Source organism: Cetorhinus maximus, chromosome 10 (genome assembly GCF_964194155.1).
Source record: "Cetorhinus maximus chromosome 10, sCetMax3.hap1.1, whole genome shotgun sequence".
In the NCBI taxonomy this organism is placed as follows: domain Eukaryota; kingdom Metazoa; phylum Chordata; class Chondrichthyes; order Lamniformes; family Cetorhinidae; genus Cetorhinus; species Cetorhinus maximus.
Genome location: NC_135888.1, coordinates 63,937,442 through 63,953,531, shown reverse-complemented (window position 1 = coordinate 63,953,531; position 16,090 = coordinate 63,937,442).

Below are 16,090 nucleotides of genomic sequence, written 5' to 3'. Positions count from 1 at the left end.
GGAGCGATCGCGAAGCCAGTCGCTGCCCGCGATCGGGCCCTGACATCGATTTCACGCTGGCTGGCCAATTAATGGCCGGCCAGTGTGAAACGTGTACGGGTGGGTGCACTCTGACTCTCACGCCCACCTGCCAACCGAAATATTGTGCAAGTGCGCAATAACGTTGGGACGCACGCGCCCACCCACTCAGCGTAAATTTCTGCCCTTGGGCCAGGGTTTTTACCTTGTTGGTTGAGCGCAGCGGGTGGGCCCAGGGGTGGTCATGTAGCCGACCGCCGCCCGCAATCGAGCTCCAACATCGATTTCATGCTGGCTGGCCAATTAATGGCCGGCAAATATGAAATGCGCGCTGCTGCGCTCAGCGCTGCCGGGTAGGGGTGGAAGGAGGGCAGGCTTGGAAGTTTGGGCATGCAGGCGAGCATGCGCAATGAAAGCTCCCTGAGGCACAGAGATGCCTCAGGTATTTGGAGATTTAAAAACACAAAAATTGAAAATTTACCACTGTTAAAAGCATGTGCCTATTATGATTGATTTAATTTTTAATAGCTGTTGGAAACCTCATCCCACCCGTAGAGGAGGTTTCCTTAAAAATCCGAAGGCCACTTGGCCTATTCGCCTACCCGCCAACCGTAAGGTTGGACAGGCAGTGAAAAATGTCAGTCAATTATTACTTTAATGGCCTTATTAGGCCTGTTAATTGTCAGCAGGTGCGCAGCCAACTCCTTTAAGCACCCGCTGACCAAAATATCACGGGAGTGCGCGATAACGTCAGGACGCTTGCCTGACGTCATTGCGCGTCATTTTATGCTTGAGTGGGTTGGGCACTCGCCCATTCGGCACACATTTCTGCCCATGGTGTGTGCATTGGGCTTCAAGGCAAGAATAGACTCCAGGACAAAGCAGAGTGAATCCCCCTCCTCTGGAAGGTCTCACTTCTCTTTGCCCGGGAGTTATTTCAGGGCCTGATTCCCAATTCAAGTTGCATTTGTGCCATATTGTACCCCACACCAATGCTACACTTATCATATGAAATGAAATGTGAAATATTTTTTACTCTCAGGATGTAGGTTGGAGTATTTGTAAGACTGATTGTAGGCACATGTATAGTCACTGCTCAGAGATCTCCAGTTATGGGATCCATTCGAGCACCATTGGAGCCCAGACCTTGTAAGATCTTGCAAAGTACATCATACGCTTCACAACTGCACTCCTCAAAGAGACCCCACCAGTTAGGATGATGAGGACAATCCACAAGTGATCAGGAGGAGCAAGAGTGAGGATGAGAAGCAAACTTCTAAAATGACCACTGCAAGCAGATATGCATTTATTCATAACTGAAGTCTTCCATTAGGTTACACAGATGCCCGTAAAAAGCCATGATTACAGAAGAGTCTACTTTCCTGGGACATTCTAACTTTTCCTTCACTGATTTGCATTATCTGTCTACATGACTTATTGCTACTGAGGCAATAAAACAATTGTACAGTATAATAAATGAGCATAGAATTAAAAACAGCAAATGTTGGAAGCAGACAACACATGGTCAGGATGTGGAGATGTGTCTGTTTCCAGATTTTTGATTTTTGTTTAAGATTTCAGGCAGTGTTCAATTTCTAATTTGTATAATTAGAATCTGCTATTTTGATTTGCACACAACAGTGCATTATTTCTTAATTCTTGCTATGTACATAGCTTTCTATGAACTTAGCAAAGCAATTTACTTTGTGTGCAAGTGTGTACCCAGAAATATGGAGGTAAGTGGGTCAGGAGCACGCAGAAATATGGAGGAAAGTTGTATACACAAAGTTGAGAATGGCAAGAATTGGAAGAAGAGTTGTTCAGGAGCAAGCAGAAATATGTCGGACAGGGAGTCACCAGCTGCCAGCCAATAATAGATGATAGTAAGTCTGTAGCTTTAGCTGAAGGTATGTACTGAGAACAGTTAGGTACTTTCTTCAAGTGAAAAGTGGGCTAAAAGTATAACATTCCTAATAGTGTTACAAGACTAATACATCAGGGATGTAAAAGTACCATAGGACTTTTATAATCTGTTACAGCTTCATATTCCTCTATTCCATCTATGGCCTAAGCAATAATCTTCAACAGGTTTCTTCAAAGGGAGTGAAGTGTTTGAAATTTCTAGAAGTTCCTCCAGTTTGGGTTTGTTCTCTTCCCTTATATGCTATTTCCTTCTCTGAAAATATGTTTTGAATTGTTGCAGGGACATATAGAGTGACACACAAGTATCTGTTATGCAGTTCACTATGTGTTTTAATAATGGAACATGCCTTATGCAGCCATATTGATATGATGGTATTTTCAGTTGTAAGTTGCAGCCTACATTTGTGTGCTATGCTATGAACATTCATGGTAAACATTCAACAGGCTCTAAGGATAGATGGATGCTCTGAAAGATATGGCAATTAAAAAGTAAATGGTTATGAGAAAATTTATTCGTATTTACTTGTGCAGTCTGGATAGTTTCCTCAATTTCAATTCTTCTGCATTTGAGGTCATGTCCTTTGGGCACAGGTGATAACATTTACCCCATTAACCAGGTATCGTGACAGACAATCCTCCAACACATGCCTATCATATCCAAGGTTTTGTTTCCTCCCTGCTGTGAGACCTAATTTTGGACATATATATCTATGTAAATACTTATTGCCATCTCTTTAGTCAAACCTTCAACTTTGCCAGATAGTGTGGGATAAGACCAGGTTTAACTGTTGAGTCTTGGAATGTATGCCTGAGGTGGAAAAATTTCCTGTATGGAGAAATGAAACTTTGAATGACCCTGATGTTTGTCTGCCTTGGCACAAAGCTTCTTTGCATTTGGCTTGAAATTCTTCCTCCTTTGGGTATAGCAATTTTCTGAGAAACTGCTCAAAATTCAAACACTCACCCTAAAAAAGCCTCTTACCAGCTATGGAGACAAAGAACCTTCCTTGAACCCAGGAGAAAATAAGCTTCAGGATTTGTGATACAATGGGCAGAATTTTACCAGCTCCTGAGAGTGGTAAAATAGTAATCTGCCACATTGGGTGGTAATCTTGGTGCTGCGGAACTTTCCCAGTGGCTCTCCAAGGAGTTGGACAGTTGATTTGCATGATTAAAGGCCCAATTAAGGGCCATTTTACAGGGCATCTGGCATTTTTTCAATGGTAGAGCAGCATCCTGCCATGTTGCCATGGGCCATGAGGTGCCCCAAGGTCTCCTTCCTGCCTCAGCTGCACCCACCTCTCCAGTGGAGCTGTGGAGGCTTCAGAGCTGCCAATCCTCTGATTGGGCTAGTAGCATCAGAACCAGGCCACCATCCTTAATTAGGCCCACAGATGGCTGATTAGGAAGTAGCCTGTGGTAAACTTACTGAGACTGTCCCGCTGCTGGCAAGTGCGAGCTTGAGATCTGTTTTTCACCCCAAAGTCGGTGTCCCGAAGCGCAGAGTAAAATTGAGCCCAATGAGTCAGATTCTTCTGGAGTGTGGCATTTTGTGGCATCCCCCAGTTGTTAGACTTCTTTGTGTCTGTTTATGTTTAAAAGATGTGCACACAAAGTTGCTGGAAGTGCAAGCTAATGGAGCAAGGTCAACAGGGCGTCCTGGACCTTGGTGATGAATGGCACTAACTGTGTATCCTCTTAACCAATGAAGTTAAAAGATTGAGAAATAAATAGTGGAAAAATTACAAAGAAGGATAAATTAGAGTGAGCGAATTAGAGTTCAAAGGGGTAAGAAAGAAGTATAAAAAGAGCGAAAGAAAGATTGGATTAAAAGAGAGAAAAAGGAAACAGAAAGGGAAAGTTAAAAAAAAATTGATGTTTTAAAAAGCTCCTAAAGCAGTTCACAATCTGAAGGATGAGGCTCCACGCTAATAATTTTTTTAACTTTCTGGTCAAGAGAGGTTGATTGGTAGTCATTAACAATGATCATGTCATTAAAGGGTACTTACTCGGTTAATTACTAGACTTAACTTTCTATGGCATGTTTAATGGACAACTAATGTGCAAATATAGTAACTTTAACCACAGGCAGATTAAAGATAAGATGCCATCTTTGTGAAGTTAGCGGGGGAGTGGCGTAAATTGTCCTGCAATTTGTTGTGAGTCACAATTCATCTCTCTTCTATAAATTACTGGCTGATCTGTGTAATAATAACATGTGTGTCTTTCGACATCATTATTTTTTCACCATGTCTGTCCACTGTGTAAAGTATCAGTTTCAATAGTGAAAACAATCGATTGGAAGCCAGCTTAATGAGCTTGGACAGCCTTATTGTTAATTGGTGGAGTGTGTGACAATAGCCTAGTGCCTTGACAACTGATTTCAGTCGACCTGCATAAACAATATCATTACTATTCATCAGTAGCATGCAACCCATTAAGCTCTGACCAACTTCTGCTGTGCTAATTCATCTTCAAAGAAAGGTTTCTTGGGAGGGTCCATCTCAGAGCTAGTTGAAATTCATAAATATATTGGCAAAGCTAGAGTTCTCTAAACATTATGACAACTACAAGTTTAGAACTATATACTTTAGAACTAGAACACTATACTGTGGAACCATTATGCCAGAGAGAGATCACAGAAAACCGTGTTGTCACTGACAGTGATTTTGCTGTATTTGTAAACAACAGGGAAAAGCTCTACATGGAGCAACATTGTAAGACATCTCACCAGATTCGCAAGCAGAGGGAGTATAATTGTCATTGCTTTAAGCCTCGCATCTGATATTACAAATTTACTATTTTATTGTAGAGGGTTAGATGATTCAGTAGGATATATATCTGTTATACAATTGTTGTGCAATTGGGAAGGTAAATAACAGTTGGAATCTAATATTGGCAAATGCAAAATATAGCAAGCACACTGAGAGGCAGAAAGAGTAATATAGATATGGAATGAAGGGAACAGAATTATCATAAATAGGCAAAGAACTGACTTCAGGACAACAGATTCATTTGTTTCAATGTCCAGATAATGTGGAGAGGTAATTAAAAGTAATAGATAGGAGGATACATTAAATTAGTGAAGTCTAAGTCTGCAGAGGTTGTGCTGAAATTTTCTAATAAACACATCAGATTTCATTTAGAATACCTTGTGCTTTTTCCTGGATAGGCAAACTTCAAACTGGCACAGAAGCAATGGACAGTGCACAGCAACAAGAATGACCCTGAATATAAAGGGGTTGAAGCCTTTAGGATTAGAGAAGATTAAAGAGCAATTTAATTTAAATATTTAAGTGGATGGATTGAACTCAAAACGGGAAGGTCAGGCAGGCCTGTTGACCAAGACAGATATTTACAAAGAGGACAAGGACTATTTCAAGTGACCTATCAAGTAAGGTGGTGAATGTAAAGAATTGACTTGTAGATAGATGGTGGGCTGAGAAAGCTGAAATCCTAGAGATGAACTAGATGGATTGAATGGCCTTCAGAAGCCCATGGAAGTTTTAATGTTATGATGGTCCTTAATTGGTTCAACTAAAACCACACATCAACAACAAAAAAAATGGGCTCCACAAGTCACACCTGGTGGTGGGCAGCAGGTTTAAGTTTTCTCACCGCACTCCTTGAGGCTATGTGCAGAAATCTGCCCCCATCGGTGGGGTTGTGCGGGGACGGGCGGGGGCGGGCCGCCATTTTATGTGGGCAGGCCAATTAAGGCCCACCCAGCGTGACCCGCACCGGGAAGTGCTAAGCGCTCCCTGTGCAGGCGGTGGGGGGGTGGTGGTGGGATTCCCTGAGTTAAGCCCTGTGCTCATTCACACATACAAAATCTCCCTGAGACACAGAGGTGCTTCGGGGAGTTTAAATTTTAAACATCTAAATAAAGAAATTAAAAACTTAAAACATGTCCCCTCATGTGACAGTTTCACACGAGCTGGGACATGTCAATGAATTTTTAAAAATTTATTGAATTTTTAAACACTTCATGAAACCTCATCCCGCCCGTGGATGAGGTTCCATGAAAAATGCAAAGGCCGCCTGGGCTCTTCGCCTGCCCACCAACCTTAAGGTTGGACGGGCAGCTCATTTTATTAGTTCAATTAGTTTTTAACAGGCCTTAACAGGCCTTCGACAGTTTGATGGGCATGGAGCTGACTCGGCTGTGCGCCCGGCAAACTGAAAATCTAAATGATGCGCGGTGATATCACCGCGCGTCATTTTACTCATCGGTGAGCGGGCCCCACCCCCACTCGCCAACCCGAAAACTCTTCCCTATCACTTCCTGTCATACAATTCTTTAAAAGGATGTTTTCTTAATGGTAAAAAATATTTTCCAAAGCTTGTTTTATCTACAAAGCTCATGAGAATGTGTGCGTCATGTCAAATTGCATCACTCGGACCTGATTATTTCAATACCTCTGCCTCATCTCAAATTAAAATAAATAGACACAGGCTGAATTTTCTCCTCCTGCTGGTGCCGAGCGTGGTGGTGGGTGGGGGGGCAGGGGAAGGAGAACTCAGCAGGAGGGGCAGGAATTGTTTCTGTGAAATCATAGCAGGATCATCCGATGGTGTCTGCCATGGCAGATCAGGAATCCCACTGGAGGCCAGCATGAACCTGATTTGCATCCCAGTAATGGAATACGAAGTAAGGCCTGACTGGATTCATCCCCCCATGCCCGATTTGTCGGCGGGAACATGCCTGGACAAGCCTGTTGAGACTTAGCTTTAGGGCCTTGCTCAGATCGCAGACGTCCGAGGAAAAGAAGATGTTGGATCCTTACAGCTACTGGACCCTGGAGGAACATGTGCATCGCATGCTGGGTGGATCCTCATGCACATGGCGCTGCCGCAAAGCAGCCCTCGGAAGGTGGGAGGTCTCCTCACATGCCGTTTCAATGGTGGATAGGCTGCCATTTGCCTGCCATGCCATCACCTTGCCGCTTCATCACTCCAGGTACCATATTTAAAGTGCAGCTGCGCACACACCTCTATTATTTCAGCCCAGGACTGCTGCATTGAAGACATGGCCCTGAAAGACAAGAAGACTGCAGCCCCCCAGTTTGATGACGCGTCCCTTGAGCACCTTTTGAATGCAATGGAGGCCCACCGTGAGGTTCTCTACCGCCGCTCTTGGCGAAAACCAACAAGCAAGGTCACTAGTGCAGCATGGGAGGCGGTGGTAGCAGTCATTAGCGCCAATACCCTGCAAAAGAGGACAGCCACCCAGTGCGCAACAGGATGAACGGTCTCATCCATTCCACCAGGGTAACTCACTCTTCTCATCATTTTCAATTCACACACTTACAAACCCATCACACATCCACAAGGATCTCACACCTCAAAGGACAACACCACAAACTCTCTCACACACCCTCACATCTCCATCAGGCTCATACCCTCTCGAGTTTGCGTCCTCATGCTGTCCGTGGCTCTGCTCACCACACAAACACTCCATGCAGAGCCATGTGTCCTGCTCACATGCTCTCCATCTGTTTGGATGCAGGAGAAGCTGGCTCACAATAGGAAGAAGTCACAGACTGGGGGTGGAGTGACACTCAGTCACTTTGAGGAGCGTGCGATCGCACTGACTGGTGAGGACATGGACCGTGCCTGCGGCGATGGTGAGGTTGGCAGCGAACACCCTCATAAGGATCCTGCACCACATCATCCCTCTCTCAACGCAACTGTGAGTGCTCTCTCTTCTGCTTTTGACTCTGCCGCTATGCACTAATTATCTCTACTTTGGCTGACAGGGAGCTCTGCCAAGCATCTGACACCCTCAGCCAGTCCCTCAACTTGATCCACGTCCTCACCGCCAGCCATTGAAAAGCTGGAAATAAGTAGCCTGGAAGAGCCATCATAGTACTTACCTACACTCTCCACCAGCGCAGAGAGACACACCTCGGCGTGACCTAGACCTAGAGTAGGCTTGGGTTCATAATCTGGTGGTCACCGTTTCGACACATGTCTGCAGCAGGAGGAGGCAGGTTCTGCTGAGCTCTCAGGCACTTGGAGGACTGCTGGGGAAGAGGCATCTGTCAGGCCCGAGTCAGATGACGAAACTCTGGATACAGCCTTCTTACTCACCATACAGAGTCAGCGAGGGCGGGGGTACATCATGCTGAGCTATTGGAAGCCCTCAACAGAGTGGCATGTGAATCAGAGGAGTATGTCTGCCTGCTCTCTGATGAAGTAGTGCCCAAGTGTGCTCAAGGGGATCTCCATGGGAAGGATGGTGTACGCCATGGAGACCTTGATCCAGCAGAATGCGGCAATGCGCATAGACCTGCACTCCATTCCAATAGCCATAGGTGAGTTTCTACAGTGGAACATGAGGGGGAAATGGGGCACCTTGACATCGCTCCAGATACTCCTTCCCCTCAAGGAGTCAGGCTGGGGCCCTTGGGCACGAAAAGGGAGGAGGAGCAGCAGCTGGACATGGGATGCAGGATGCACCGGCAAGTGGATGATGCGGCGCAAAACCTGCCATTGTGGCCGGCGGGTAAAACGTTTTTCACACTCACGACTGCACTTAATGCAATTCTGGGATGATTCTGCCCACAGTGCCTTTGTAGTGTCACTTCTTCCACCACCCAGCTCTTTTGAATATGTTGAGGTCAGGATATGATTTTGTAGGCATCCCTTCCTCCTCCTCCTTCATTGTTGCTTGGAGTGTTGCCAGGGACTGAAATAATGGACGTTACAGCTCAGGTGACCAGGTGGTGAAGGATAGATCTTGAAACCATTCCGTATACACTTACGAGCTTTTACTTGGAGGCACAACCAACAAACACACTTGCAGCCTGCTCCGAGCTCAGGTTAATGCCAGAATATAATTAACCTCCAATTGATATACAGTTGATGATGGAGTGAATTCATTTGGGAGTGTGAGAAGCTGGCTCCTGCAGTGAAGTAAGTCTTTGCCTTCCTTTGTAATTATTTGTCGTGTCTTACAATAGTGGCATGGGGTTTGAATACATTCTTTAATTTTGACCTTTTGAAAGAGGGGTTAAAAAGTTGGTCCTACAATTCGAAACAGTCCTTTTAACTTTCTCTTTCTTTTGTTCAAAGAATGTGAGTGTTGATATGTGGAATTGACTTCATGATCAGTTTGTTTAAAAGAGCGTTGTGTTTCCAGGAGATTGTCTGTCTGAATACACAATATACAGACACAAAGCTTAGAGGACTCATCACTCATTGTGTCAATCTACAGTATGTGATATTAGTGTAACAATGCTTGATGGGTCTCCTCCCTCAGACAATAACAGGTTTGGAAAGCTTTCTATTTCATGAAGAAAAGACTGCTTAAAACAGGGCTAAGATAGCCTGACTCAAGAGGTAATAAAGTCAGTGCTGCACACAGGCAGGCTTGTGCTTCAAGGTTTAGTCCCAACTTATTATATGGGGTTTTGAATATGCTTTGATTTCACTGCTTTGATTGCTCTATGGAAAAATATAAATGGAGTGCAAAGCAGCAAAATATTAAAGTCCCACTGTGCCAGATGGTTCTCCATTTGAGAAAGAACTGACAAGGATAACACCAAATTATTGTATCAAAGAAATAACATTCTCTGTTAAAAGACAACCTATGGCCAGAATTTTACTCCCTGCACGTGGGTGAGAAATAGCGTGAGACGATGTCGGGCGAGCGCCCCGACGTCATCGTGCACTCACACGATTTCTCGCTCGCGCGGCAGTTGGAAGCACGCCCACTGACAATTAAGCCCATTAAGGAGGCAAGTGAAAGCGATTTTTCGTGGCCCGTCCACTTTTACAGTTGGCAGACGGGCCAATCGACCAGGCGGCCTTTACATTTTTGCTCAAACCTTGACGCAGGGCAGGATGAAATCTCTGTGGGGGAAAAAAAATAAAAGGAAATATCTGGGGAATGTCTTTTTATGTTTCCAGGAGATTGTCTGTCTGAATACACAATATACAGACACAAATCTTAGAGGACTCATCATTCATTGTGTCGACCTACAGTATGTGATATTAATGTAACAATGCTTGATGGGTCTCCTCCCTCAGACAGGTGCTGAATTGTGCTGATTGGAGACATTTTGCAGCACTTTTGTTGTTTTCTTTATTCTGTAGAGGTCTGCAGCTCCCTGAGGCAGCTGTCTGCCTTCAGGGAGCTCACTGGAAGCACTCACCAGCACCTGCAGTGACATCACGGTCAGGGGTCGATTGTGGTCATCCGATGACGATTGGTCCAAGGCCCACTGATCGCGCATGCCCGACGAGTGAAAAATTCAGGCCTATATTTTCATCCTGAACAGCCTGGGACCTATGCACAAGTGAATGGATAAGGGAAATCTCTATACAGTGGCACACTATAGCGACACTATCAAGTCACACTTTCACAACTCTAATGATATCATCATTTTTTAAAAAATGCTACTTACAGAAAAAATACATTTCTAATATGGTGACCAAAATGGTGCATTTCAGCAGTATTATGGAGTGAGTTCTTCTTGGAATTTGGCATGACTGAAATTTTCCCAGTAAATAATATTGCTGTATTAACTACTGGAACACAGTGTTGTAACATGCACTAAAGAATAGTTTTCAATCATTAATGGGTCTATGTTGTGAGCACTAGCCTGTGATTTTCAACAGAAAGGAAGCCTACTCAGCTGCATGGTGAGGGCAAAACCCATAAAGTGTTTCACATTTGAATGCGTCCCATGTGATCGTTTACACATTGTTAGTAGTCTCAATGACACAGATAGACCATAACACCATAAGACATAGGAGCAGAAATTAGGCCATTTGGCCCATCGAGTCTGCTCCGCTATTCAAGCATGGCTGATAAGTTTCTCAACCCCATTCTCCCGCCTTCTCCCTGTAACCTTTGATCCCCTTACCAATCAAGAACCTATCTATCTCGGTCTTAAATACACTCAATGACCTGGCCTCCACAGCCTTCTGTGGCAATGAATTCCATAGATTCACCACTCTCTGGCTAAAGAAGTTTCTCTTCATCTCTGTTCTAAATGGTCTTCCCTTTACTCTGAGGCTGTGCCCTCAGGTCCTAGTCTCTCCTACTAATGGAAACATCTTCCCCACGTCCACTCGATCCAGGCCTTTCAGTATTCTGTAAGTTTCAATCAGATCCCCCCTCATCCTTCTAAACTCCATCGAGTATAGACCCAGAGTCCTCAAATGTTCCTCATATGTTAAGCTTTTCATTCCTGGGATCGTTCTCGTGAACCTCCTCTGGACCCTCTCCAGGGCCAGAACATCCTTCCTGAGATACGGGGCCCAAAATTGCTCACAATATTCTAAATGTGGTCTGACCAGAGCCTTATAAAGCCTCAGCAGCACATCCCTGCTTTTATATTCTAGTCCTCTCAAAATAAATGCCAACATTGCATTTGCCTTTCCAACTACCGACTCAACCTGCAAGTTAACCTTAAGAGAATCCTGGACTAGGACTCCCAAGTCCCTTTGCACTCCAGATTTCTGAATTCTCTCCCCATTTAGAAAATAGTCTATGCCTCTATTCTTCCTACCAAAGTGCATGACCTCACACTTCCCCATGTTGTATTCTATCTGCCACTTCTTTGCCCATTCTCCCAACCTGTCCAAATTCTTCTGCAGCCTCCCCACCTCCTCAATACTACCTGTCCCTCCACCTATCTTTGTATCATCTGCAAACTTAGCCAGGATGCCCTCAGTTCCTTCATCTAGATCATTAATGTATAAAATGAAAAGTTGTGGTCCCAACACTGACCCCTGCGGAACTCCACTAGTCACCGGCCGCCATCCTGAGAAGGACCCCCTTATCCCCACTCTCTGCTTCCTGCCAGACAGCCAATCTTCTATCCATGCTAGTACCTTGCCTCTAACACCATGGTGTATATATATATATGGACCCCAGATGTACCCATGAAGAGGTAAAGAGGGACAAACAGCAGGAAAGTCACTCTGAAAGCCTGCATTACATTTCCTAGTTACCATTATCGGAGATAGTGGAGAACAAAGAGTATTGCCATCCCATTAGTTGGAACTCTTGTGGTTCACTGGGAGCCATCAGAAAGGGTAAAATCACAAAGATTAGCACAACGGTGGAAGCCATTCGGTCTAACTACCTCATCCTTCCATAGAAACTTGCAGCGCCATCATCACAGCATCGAACCTTCTCTTGAATGGTTTCAGAGTTTAAGCCTCTGCTACTCTAGAGCCGGAATGTTCTGCTCCCATTTGCGGCGGGCGTGTTTGGTGGTGTGAGTGGAAAATATCGCGAGATGGCCCTAGTCGCATTTCCCAGCGATGTAAATCCAGGGTGGGATTTTCCCCTCCCCCCAAAAATGGCGGGCCGCGTTTCCCGCTGTCCGACATCAGAAACTTAATTTTAGTGCATTTGCATCTCATTATTGTGCCCGCACGCCGGAATCATCCCCCCACATCAAATTTAAGTCAGCATGATTTACGACTGCCTTTAAAAGGTGTGCACCTGGCGAGCTGAACTCCGAGGGGAACTCGGGAGGTGAGTGCACACAACCTTGGGCAGCGCCCACAAGGATCGGAGTAGGACATCAAGGAAGAGGTGCTGCACATTCAGTCGGGGGCCACAGGCAAGTCGCTTTTTCCCGGCTGGCTTTCAGTGCAGTGCCGGGGTAAGCAGCCATGTACTTGGAAAAGCTTGTTGAAAGTGAGCATTCTTCCGCAGCTGAGACCATTCAGCAGCAGCTCCATTGACATGCTTGGAATTGGGCCTCTGAAACATTTCTGCCCACTCAAGCAATACAAAAAATGAATGTGGCATCAAAAGCTCCAGAACTTTTCACCCTCGGGCACAGGCTGCAAAGTGATGTGCATTTTAGGGAACTGCATAACAGTTGGACGACTGGGAAAGTTGTAGAATCCCCTTGTGAAAGGTCGGCATCGAATAGACACGGATGGAGACATTCAGAGCCCCTTGAAATGCATTTATTAAGCTTTGGACCAGTCTCCCTCATGGTTCAAGCTAACAGTGCAGCCTTGCAGTGCGGGTTAGGAGAATGCCTGCATCTGAGCTGAGAGCACAGCATGCAGTCCAAATGGGAAAAGCTGCCACCAATCGGTCAGGTGGAGTGGGGCAGAGGTGGGTGGGGCTTTGGGCAGCCATGAAGCACAGTACATACTGACCATCCAAGTGGTTGCCAGCACTCTCCGGCACGCGTGAAATGGCCTTGAGACTTATCCAATAGAGGTCCTTAGGAGACATATGCTAACCCTCGCGTCTTTCTCTTTGATACTGCAAGAAGAGAACATGAGGAGCATGGAGCCTTGTGATCTAGTTGTATGCCTCATGGCTTACAGAGAGCAGAGGAGAAGAAGACTGCGATGGAGGCACTGGGCTTGGCAAAGGGAGGAGCAGCATCCTCAAGATGAAAGGGCGGCAGGGCCTCCTCCGGACGTAGCTGAAGATCCACAGTGAGCTGTCGCTCGTAGGCACCTTGCTAAACTCTATAGGGTCTGTAGATGGCGCTTATCATTCCCGCAGATGAGCGAGAACCAGTGTTGCTGAAGACTGCGCATGTCTATGGAACTGGTCACTCACATATGCCACCTTCTGCAGGATTTGGCACCACGGGGACTTGGAGGGCATCCACTGCCAGTGGAAGTGACCCGGCACTCAACTTTTACACCAGTGGCTCCTTCCAGGGTTCCACAGGTGACCAGTGCAGGATCTTGCAAGCCTCCACCCACAAGTGTATCCAGGAGGTCATGGACGCCTCGCGAAGGCACAGAACTTTGTGCATTTTGCCCAGAATCAGAGAAGCTAGGAAGCACGGGCACTAGGATTTGCGCAGATCTCTGGATTTCCACAGGTACAGGGTGCCATCAATTGCACTCATGCAGTACTTAGATCTCACTGGCAATAGCAGGGCAACATGTAAACCACAAGGGCATCCAGTCGCTGAATGTTCAGCTGGTGTATGAACAATAAAAGCATCCTACAGGTCTGTGCACGATCCCAGGGGTGTCCACGACTCCTACATCCTTAGAAGGGCTCAGATCCCTGACGTCTTCCAGGGTCCACAGAGGCTGCAGAGTTGGCTCCTCAGGGACAAGGGCTACCCACAGAGGACGTGGCTGATGATGCCCTTGCAGCGGCCTCAGACTGCAGCAGAGCGACGGTATAATGAGGCTCATGCCGCAACTTGGACTTTCGTGGAACGCATGATTGGCATCTTAAAATGAGGTTCCAGTGCCTCGACAGGTCCGGTGCAGCACTGCAGTACAATCACCAGAAGGTGTCGCGCATCATCATAGCTTGCTGCGCGCTACACAATCTGGCGTTACAATGGGTGGGGACGACCTAGCTAAGGAGGAAATGGAAGATCTGCATGTCTCCATCGATAAGGACATTGAAGGGATGAGGGTGAGGAGTTCCTGGAAAGCGAGGATGCCGGCGATGAGGCCATCGCAGTAGCCAGACGAGGCAGGTGTGCTCATGAGGCCCTAATAGCCGCAAGATTCATGGAGGATGATGACGACAGGCCGTGAGGATGCTCCTGATATCTTCACGTTGCATCTGTGAATGTCTGACTCCTGTGTGGCTGATGGCAGCTCACATACCCTCAGTCATCAGGCTCATGTCATAGAGATGCAGCAGAGGCCCTAATAGCCCCTAGACTGCAGGAGGATGATGACGACATGCACTGAGGACACTCCATAGATCTTCACATAGCCTCTGAGAATGTCTGGCTCCTGTCTGGCTGAGGGCAGCTTGCTTGTGCTCTGTGAACAGGGTAATCTGTGTCTGGTGGTGGTGCGGCCCCGAGGGGGGTCAGGTGATGAAGGCTGCCGAAGAATCAGGTGTTGTCAAAGTATCCACGCTACATCTCCATTATATGGCCCTGTTCACAGAGCACAAGCAAGCGGCCCTCAGCCAGACAGGAGCCAGACATCCTCAGAGGCTGTGTGAAGATCTATGGAGTGTCCTCACTGTGTGTCATCATCATCCTCCTGCACAAAAGAGCGCACTCCTATCTTAGGGAATCCTGCCCCCCCGCCCGCATAGGGAGCGCATAGCACTTCCTGGTGGTCGTCACACTGGGTGGGCTTTAATTGGCCCGCCCACATAAAATGGCGGCACGCCCCCGCCCACCCCCGCACATCCCCCCAACGAGGGGAAAATGTTGCTCAAGGTCTCCATGGCGGCTGCCACCCTATAGTCTTGACCTTGTTGCATTGGCATGTTGATGCTATCAACTCAGAGTGAAGGCGGACAGACTGCTCCAGCTTGCCTTGCAATCTGAGGAGTGCAGCAGACAGCCCTTCCTGATATTCCCTAGCTTGTCTTTGCAGCTCCAGCAAATGAGGTAGAACTGAGTCCAAAGTCTCTTCACCTGACTCGGACCCAGCAGATTCTTGACCCCCCGCTGTCCTCCGAGTGCCGGCACCTTTGGATTTCCCTGCTGTGGATCAGACAGTGCAGTGTGCACATCAGATTGTGACCCTGAGGCTAATCTAGAATTAGGTCCCACCGAGGTTTGTGTCTCTGTACTGGTGGAGGACATGGGTGAGTGCTGTGATGGATCTTCAATTGGTGTGTCTGTGGATTCCTCTTCCAAGGTTTCCTCAGGGCTGCAGTCGATAACCTGACTCCTGGCTGCCCTCAGCTGCTTCCTAGATGTGCCTGTGAGAGAAAAGAGAGATAATTAATGCATAGCAGGGGACTGTGAAAAACAGGAGACATCACTCACAGTATGGTTGTCTGATCGATGTTGCAGTGTAAGATCCTCACTTGGTACAGCACCGCCGACCTAACCAATCAGCGCAGGAGCGGTCCCCATTCTCACCAGCCAGCTAGATGGCTCTATTTTCATAGGCTGTGAGGACCTTGATGCCTGGCTTTCCTCCACCAGTCTTGGAGGTCTCCCTGCTGTTGTGGGCTAGCTTATCCTGCATGGAGACAGATGGAGAGAGTGTTAGCAAGATGCCTGCCAGGCCAGATGAGAAGGATTCTGGCATGTGTGGAATGTGAGTGGTGCCATGGATGGTATGAGGACACGATGGGCAGGGGAGATGGGGCAGTTTGTGAGAGAGTCCGTGCTGTCCCTTGAACTGGCAGTGAATGAGGGCCCTGTGGAAGAGTGATGCGTTTGTGAGTGTGTGAGTTGATAGTGATGAGAAGAGTGACTTACCC